Here is an 8587-nt window from a genome sequence, read left to right on the forward strand (position 1 = left end):
AGTGCGGACACAGCTTTCTTAGTTGACGTGTTTTCAAAAGCGCAATCATGCAGTAGAAAACATTCTGTGGCTGGGCTCCCATTCTTCCCAAAGTGCCAGGAGTTCAACCGGTTTCCACATACTTGCGACAAAGGTTTTTCCTCCAGTAAAACAAAAGTCTGCACGCCGATTCAGAATTCAGGGGTAAAATGCCCTTTTAGTGTGAGGATGGAGGGAGTCGCCTTCACGGGCTGCTGACTATGCTTTGGCAAGGGCCTCAGGAACAGTTGGCCAGACAAAAAAAAAGACCACGCAGATAGAGGTACCTCAATGAGCACTCTGTTAATCTGCAAAATCATTAGGATACGTCGAGCACTCATTAGCATCGTTCTCTTTTCATTAACTTGGGTAAAATCTGGATTTATAGTCTTCTGGAAAGCTTTGAGGGCGAGCGGGGGGTGTTGTGGGGCACTTTGACATGGAGTCACACTGGTCATTCAGTCGTAATGAGGGGCCGCTGAGCGGGCGGCTTTGCCACCGACTTGTCCCAAGACTAACCTCAAAGCGGCAGGTTTCTTTATCTAATAGGAAGCAATTCACATCTCTAATGGGAAACAATTAACAGGATGGGCAAACCCACTTTGAAGACTGGGGCAAAAATAGAGGCAAGAGAAAGAGAGGAGCAGTTGTAATTGCACTGTGTGTTACAATATGAGCCTTACATTTCCGATAACAGTGAAATTACCTTCCAATAAGTGTGTAATTTTAACAAGCCAACATGAGTAGAAAAGTACAAAGTAAACCACATGCAATGATGTCAGAAGTAGTTATAACTTGGTTACATTGCTTGAGTAGGTACAGAAACACATGCATTCAACGGTGATATAGGCTACCCTAAAGGTGTATAGGAAATTCTATTAACATGAATGCAGAACATTTATACAAGGTAATCAAGGGGGGGGGGGATTGTTTAATAATCAAACAAACAAAGATACAGGTTCTGGTGCAGATCCGAGGGAAGCACTAACTAACATATCAACTTAAGTTTCATCGTATACACAGGAACATCAAACAATACCGTCAAGCTTAGCCGGCACTTACCAGACACATGACAAACACTTCCCCCTTACCAGCACCTTTCCCCAGGTGGCTGCACCTTAAACCCCCACAAGTACAGCCTTTAAAGGAAACAGTCAGCCAATGAGAATTCTGAATCAATCATTCAACTAACAATGCAGAAGCGTGCATGATAAGCAATTGAGGCTTTTGTCACACCTGTGACGCATGCACCAAGGAGGACATCCGCTGGGGAGAACCCCAGGGGCATCCGTAGCCTATCATTCAGGAGCCATGACATGGTCAAGCAAAACCAATGTATCCTGTATGCATGATGTAACAAATGATTTTCATGAAAAACATTATTACACATCTAAGCTATGACTTCATGTGCACATCGACACCAACTCCAATGCATGTGTGGCCGTAAACGTTGTTTGCGACCTCAACCCAACATCTAGCAACCTTGTCAAGAGGTTTAGATCTCTTGGTGTAATGGCTAAGGTGTTGGGTTGACAGTCGCTGGACCCAGAATCGAGTCCCGGTCAGGTTGCCCCTCAACTGGCTACAATATGTTTGCCAGTTTAGTGGGGAATGATATTATACTGTATTTCATTATTTCTCTCCACTAAATATTGATTGTATTCCATAAGGCCATGTAGGCTATCCCATGCCTATTTCAACTTGTCTAAAGTGCAGGCTTTTTCAATTGCTGAGAGTAAGCCTACGACATAAGATTATTTTACCATGACCAGTCTAGTCAACGCAATTGCTCAAAAGGATACAATGACATTGTATTAACCCTGACAACTCCTGACAACATAGCCGGCCTAGCAGCAGTGTGTTTTAGGGAGGTTGTCAGCGTCTTTTCCCTTTCAGAAGACACCCCCATGATGAACTGCATGTGCGTGACAGCTCCACGGCTGTCCCCTCTGCTCATGTTTCCCCCAGAAGTTCACTGCATCGAGATGAGAGATGAAGATAAGCCTTCTCTAAGCACGGTAAAAGTGCACACCTCTCTTCCTCGGGGGCGTGTACACTTCCACTAATTACTCACATAAATCAAAGTTATGGCCCTTTTCTGTATTTTATTTACTGATAATGTATCATGTATCTGTATCTCTCTGATTCAATAAAGGCTAGACCAACAGCAAAACAGATTTTGTTTTTGTGTGACATAATTGACACAAGCCTATAACAAAAGCCAGCACCTGAATATATTAAATGTATGAGATATTGACTTTTTAACCTTGTAACTTGAAGTCTCCCAGCTTCGTGTGGGTCTTGTCATTGCTTGCAGTTCCTCTGAATTCAAAGCACTCCCTCACACGCAATCTCAACAATTGAAAGAGCGAGAAGAAGAAAAATTGACTGTTCTGCATCTGGTGACCTAGTCAGGGTGCGGGTGCTCCTTTAATGAAATGCTGACAAAAGTCAAAACAATTCCTCATAGGCATTCCTAGAGAGATCAGTCAATTTCATTTAAAGGGGCAATCTGCGGTTCAAACAATAACAAAGCGCCGACTTGCCTCTGTTTAAGTAAAGAGCTGACAGATGGGGCTGTAGAGATGCAACCGCTCTCAAATTCATAGACAGAGCTATGGATGCAAGGACTGACCATCCATGAGATCGCAATTATTTACACCATGTTTTGAGCCTATACAGCGTTTGTTTTCGATTACATTGTTTAAAAACGATGGAGTAAAACAACCTTACATTTTGGGTTCTGATGGAGTACGACAGTAGAATCAATGGGTATATACTGTATATCAAAGTCCAAAAATGGATGTAGACCCTATCGCAATTTGTCCCTTTATTAAGTTAAAATAAATGATCTTATATGCATTTTGTGTGTTTTGACACAAAATAAATGACTATAATAAATGATTATGAACTCACCTTCTCGTTCTATCCCAAATGAGAAGATATTAATTTGGCTTTCAAGTATGTGTAGTGAAGATGAGTAGTTTTTTCTTTAAAAAAGTGTCTGTCTTTCTAAAACTGTGTGTAAGACCGCCTGTGTATCTCTGCAGTGGTTGATGTGTTCGTGTGAACATGTGGAGGAGGGAAATCCTTACATGTCATGTTGATTTACTGATGTTGATGTGAAAAGTGGAAGTCTGATTGATCTTCAAAGCCTTTCACAGTAGATCAGCTCAGCACCTGTGTGAAGCAGTCTGTCCGTCTGCAGTCACAAGGGGAGGGACAGACTAGCCAGCCCAGATACGGGCCAGAGAAGCCACTCAAACCAAATCTCAGCTCTGCATCCGGTCCCTCCTCTCCCATCTCACTATCACTTCACCAAAGGCCCGACTGTAAATGTACCTGGTCAGTGGATTACCTGCACTCAAAGGGCAATTATGCCACTTTTCAACCTCATATTCATAATCAAACCAGTGTCTGTGGTTATTAAAAATATAAGAAAAAAGGTCCTACAATTTTTTTTCTCTGTGACATCACGGTGTATGATTAAAAGTAAAAAACGGTGATTTTCAAAACATGCAACGAGTTTCTAGCCCAAAGGAGTGTGTTTTCTTGCTCCTCACGTCACCGTGGATCTCATAGTGTTTGAAAATCACTGTTTTTTGGTAACGATATACCGTGACTACATATCCATAACTCATTCACTACACATCTCTATGCATTTAATGAACGTGTCATATATAACAGGTCCCAACTGCCTCGTTAACGGTAATGAAATATATCCATAGCATATCTATAGCACATTCATGTCATGCTATACAAGAGCTCATATTTAAGTATCTTAATAGATGCATCACAATGACAGTGAAGTGTCATCATTATGGCTGTTCTCAAAAGTGTGCTTCTGCCATACCAGTGTTACTGACTATGCCCAAAGGCCAAACCACTTTTGAAAAATGATCCTGATATATAGTCAGCCTGTACCAGCCCCATTTCCCCCACTGGCTAGTATAGGCTTGTGACTTACCTTCTTCGTCTTCTTCTTCTTCTCACTGAGGTCAATGGTGCATGAAGATCCCCATAGGGTTGAATCCTCAGGGCAGATTTTACAGATCAAATCGTGTAGCTGAGGGTCATATCATAACTCTTTCGTAACTCATTAACAGCCCTCCTCCACATCACAATTAAGTTGGCAATACTGGTAAAAAAAACGCACAAATAAAAAGGTATGAGTTCTATGGAGTCAAAAGTAAAGTCAAATCTATTTTCCCAATTTATAAAGAAAGCATTTATAGCTAAGCACTTCATGGTAATTTACTGTGGCGTTTGCCACTCTGATTTATAACACCAACATTAAAGGTCTATGTATGAATTCTATTAAGTCAGTGTAACGTCATTTATATTTTCCCATTTATAAAGCCTTTAAAAACATTCCTCGCTTATCAAAAGATATGTTTTGTGCACAAAGGTGATGACTGTCTTATTAGGAAATTTCAAATCTGACTTCTCTACGTGGCCGTCGATGGACATTGTCTGTCTGGGCCGGGCGTCAGTTAAACTGCAGTACTGAAGAAAAACTGTAAGAGCAGTCGAAACCGTGCTTCTAGACTGGAAGCCTAGCCCCTTGATGCAGCTACCCCACTGAGGTATAATAAGAACTGGAGACTGCGTCCAAGATGTCCAACCGTTCTTTTCAAGGTAATATATACTCATGTTCGCATACGTCGATTCATGGACAGTCTACGGTGCCTTCGGAAAGTATTCAGACCCCTTGACTTTTTCCATTTTTTTTACGTTACAGCCTTATTCTAAAATGGATTAAAAATAAATAAAATCCTCAGCAATCTACACACAATACCCCATAATGACAAAGTAAAAACAGGTTTTTACACATTTTGGCAAATTTATAAAAGATTAAAAAAACATAAATACTTTATTTACATAAGTATTCAGACCGTTTGCAAAGAGGTCAGGTGCATCCTGTTTCCATTGATCATCCTTGAGATGTTTCTACAACTTGATTTGAGTCCACCTGTGGCAAATTCAATTGATTGGACATGATTTGGAAAGGCACACAACCGTCTGTATAAGGTCCCACAGTTGACAGTGCATGTCAGAGCAAAAACCAAGCCACACGGTCGAAGGAATTGTCCGTAGAGCTCCGAGACAGGATTGGGGGGAGGGTACCAAGAACACATTGAAGGTCCCCAAAAACACAGTGGCCTCCATCATTCTTAAATGGAAGAAGTTTGGAACTACCAAGACTCTTCCTAGAGCTGGCCACCTGGCCAAACTGAGTAATTGGGAGAGAAGGGCCTTGGTCAGGGAGGTGACCAAGAACCCGATGGTCACTCTGACAGAGCTCCAGAGTTCCTCTGGGGAGATGGGAGAACCATCTTTGGAGCACTCCACCAATCAGGCCTTTATGGTAAAGTGGCCAGATGGAAACCACTCCTCAGTAAAAGGCACATGACAGCCCACTTGGAGTTTGCCAAAAGGTACCTAAAGACTATCAGACCATGAGAAACAAGATTCTCTGTTCTGATGAAACCAAGATTGAACTCTTTGGAATGAATGCCAAGTGCCACGTCTGGAGGAAGCATGGCACCATCCCTACGGTGAAGCATGGTGGTGGCAGCATCATGGGGATGTTTTTCAGTGGCAGGGACTGGGAGACTAGTCAGAATCAAGGCAAAATTATGCTAAATATACAAGCAGATACATTTTCTCCAGTCTCTGAAAGACTACGAGGCAGATACTAACAATAATCCTTTGGGCAAAACTGAAAGAACTTCAAGTGATTCCTCTCATCAACACTAATTAGATGATGGAGCATCTATTAGCTACATGGTGACATTCAACCATACATGTTTAAAACAGAATATAGCAAAGAGGATTCTAAACAATGAGTTGGATTTAGCTAACGTTAGAAGCTCAGCTACACCCAAAGCCAGCACCAAGAGGGCAGATGATAAATATGGTGCCTAGCTAAGTAAGTTATTTTTCCTGCAAGCAACCTAGCAAACTTTAGTTTATCTACTGAAACCCATATTGTGTATTGCTGGCTAACAACCTACTGTGTTACAGTGGGGGGATCTAATAATTTTTCGGTTTGCTAATTTAGCTAGCTAGGTAGCTAGTTAGGTAGCTAGCTAACTATGTTAGCTAGCTTCACAACTACCGGTATATTTTGTATCTCAATTGTAAAATCTCTTCTCTTTTTAGTTGTAGATATAGCTAGCTACTAAACAGCAAGCTACAACGTTACAACCAGCCACCTAAAGCTAGGTTTACCAGCAAATGTTAGCACATGACTGGAGTTGGCTAGCTCGTTAGCCTGGCGCCTGCTAACTTATGTGCCACGCCTCACATTTGTAACTTGCTAGCAAATGTGTCGCATAAGCAACTGTAAATAATTTACTAGCTAGCTACGTAACGTAATTGACGAAGGTTGACATTGGTTATGATTATGACCCAGGATGCATTTCAATCACAAAATCATAGGCATGACGCAATATAGGATTCTGAACAGATGTAAATAACAAGTATTGCATATCCAGCAAGCTAGCTAGATAACTTTACTAGCAAACAGTGAGGAGAAACAATAATACAATAATTTACTGTTGTAAATCTCGAAAACTGAACCTGGTTTTAGTATACAAATATTTGCCTAAGCATGCCTGGTATTCATGGTTGTAGGTAGATACTGTCTGCTTACCTACCTAGGCTCATTTGTACAGTCTGGTCACTGTGCAAATGTTCAGGGTTATGCCCTATTTCTTTCTATTAGGCTAGATATTGTTGTACATGTAATCTCTGTGCCTGTGCACATGTATGCATGTTCAACTAGTCTATCCTAATGTTGATGTTATGCTGGCATGGTTTAACTGTTGTTCAAACAGTACAACATAATATAATGTTGTTTATTTTTTGTCTAACAGACAATACCATGGGTGCCTGGGCTTCTTCCTGGAGTGGATTCTAGATACAAACACTGAATTCCTTTGCCTGTGAGTGTCATTGTAGTAGAACAGTATCCCGTGAACTGTATCCCTCTCGTGGGATTAGACATTATGCTCGATTTCAAGCAGATGACTCATGAGGAACTGAATGGCAGTATGATCATAACACTCCTCCCACAGCTCCCAAGTACTCCCTGAACTGTCTTTGGAATGGCAATTACATCACGACCACCTCTCCCATCATCTGCTGATTACCAGATATTTGGTATCTATTACTGGGTGTTACAGGATAGATACTGTTTGGTGTAGCACAGATCCTTTTTGACCATGGTGTGACACGTTTTGTTTTTTCCATTTATATTTTGAGGTTGCATTTTAGCACGTTAGCATGTAGGGCGCACCGATTGGTGTCACCTCATTAGTCAGTATGTGTTACACCTGTGCGGGTTGCCATCTCGTAAGTGGGTGCTACTTAAGAATGGATGGCCCAGTGCTCCAGTGTCTTGAGAGATGTAGAGGGTCAACACCTTTAGCTGTCTCTCCCGATTTGATTCCTAGAAAACCCAGAGTAGAGGAGCTCTGGGTCTTATGCCAGGGTTTCCAAACTTGGTCCTGGGGACCCCAAGGGGTGCACGTTTTGGTTTTTGCCCTAGCACTACACAGCAGATTCAAATAAACAACTAATCAAGCTTTGATTTTTTTGAATCAGCTGTGTAGTGCTAGGGCAAAAACCAAAACGTGCACCCCTTGGGTCCCCAGGACCACGTTTGGAAAACGCTGGCATAAGAACATTGTTACGCAATGGTGGACTGACTGGGGAAGCTGACTCTTTGTGCTTATGGCGATGGTCTTGTCGTGTCTGCGGTGAACGGCCAGCTGGATAAGACTGCTTAAAGTGGTGTAGGGCTTCTTATTAACCACCAACTGTTTGGTCCTCTTGCAGAAGATTTGCTGGTACTACACATCTTCTGGAAAGACATGATTGTGGTCTTAGCGCAACAATACAAAACAATACACAATTGAACCCCCCCCCCCCACTAATTGTATTGATCTCTACTAGACTGGCTAGCTAAGCATACCCAACATGGATTTCAATATTTTCAGGTTGCTGTTAACTAACTCACGTCACTAAATTGGCGGCAAGACTGCTAGCCAGCTGACACTGGCTGAGAACCAACTAACCAACCAACCACAGACGATATATACACATGAATTATTGCTACCAACACACAAACAGAGAGTGACTTAGCTATATCTACAATTCTATTTTTGGTAACGGAGTGCTTTCCAGACAAGGGTGGAATAGATGGCTACCAAATTGAGACTTGTTTTTGGTAACATTAGCTGGTTTATGTTAGCTAACATCAGTCACAGGAAGAAGATGTCACACCCTGATCTATTTCACCTGTCCTTGTGCTTGTCTCCACCCCCTCCAGGTGTCACCCATCTTCCCCATTATCCCCTGGGTATTTTTACCTGTGTTTTCTGTCTGTCTGTGCCAGTTCGTCTTGTTTGTCAAGTCAACTCCGTGCTCCTGCTTTTTCCTTTTCTATGTTTTTTGCTGGTCCTCCCGGTTTTGACCCTTGCCTGCCTTGACTCTGAACCCACCTGCCTGACCATACTGCCTGCCCTGACCTCGGACCTGCCTGCCACTCTGTACCTCCTGG

Source organism: Salvelinus namaycush, chromosome 22 (assembly GCF_016432855.1).
Source record: "Salvelinus namaycush isolate Seneca chromosome 22, SaNama_1.0, whole genome shotgun sequence".
In the NCBI taxonomy this organism is placed as follows: domain Eukaryota; kingdom Metazoa; phylum Chordata; class Actinopteri; order Salmoniformes; family Salmonidae; genus Salvelinus; species Salvelinus namaycush.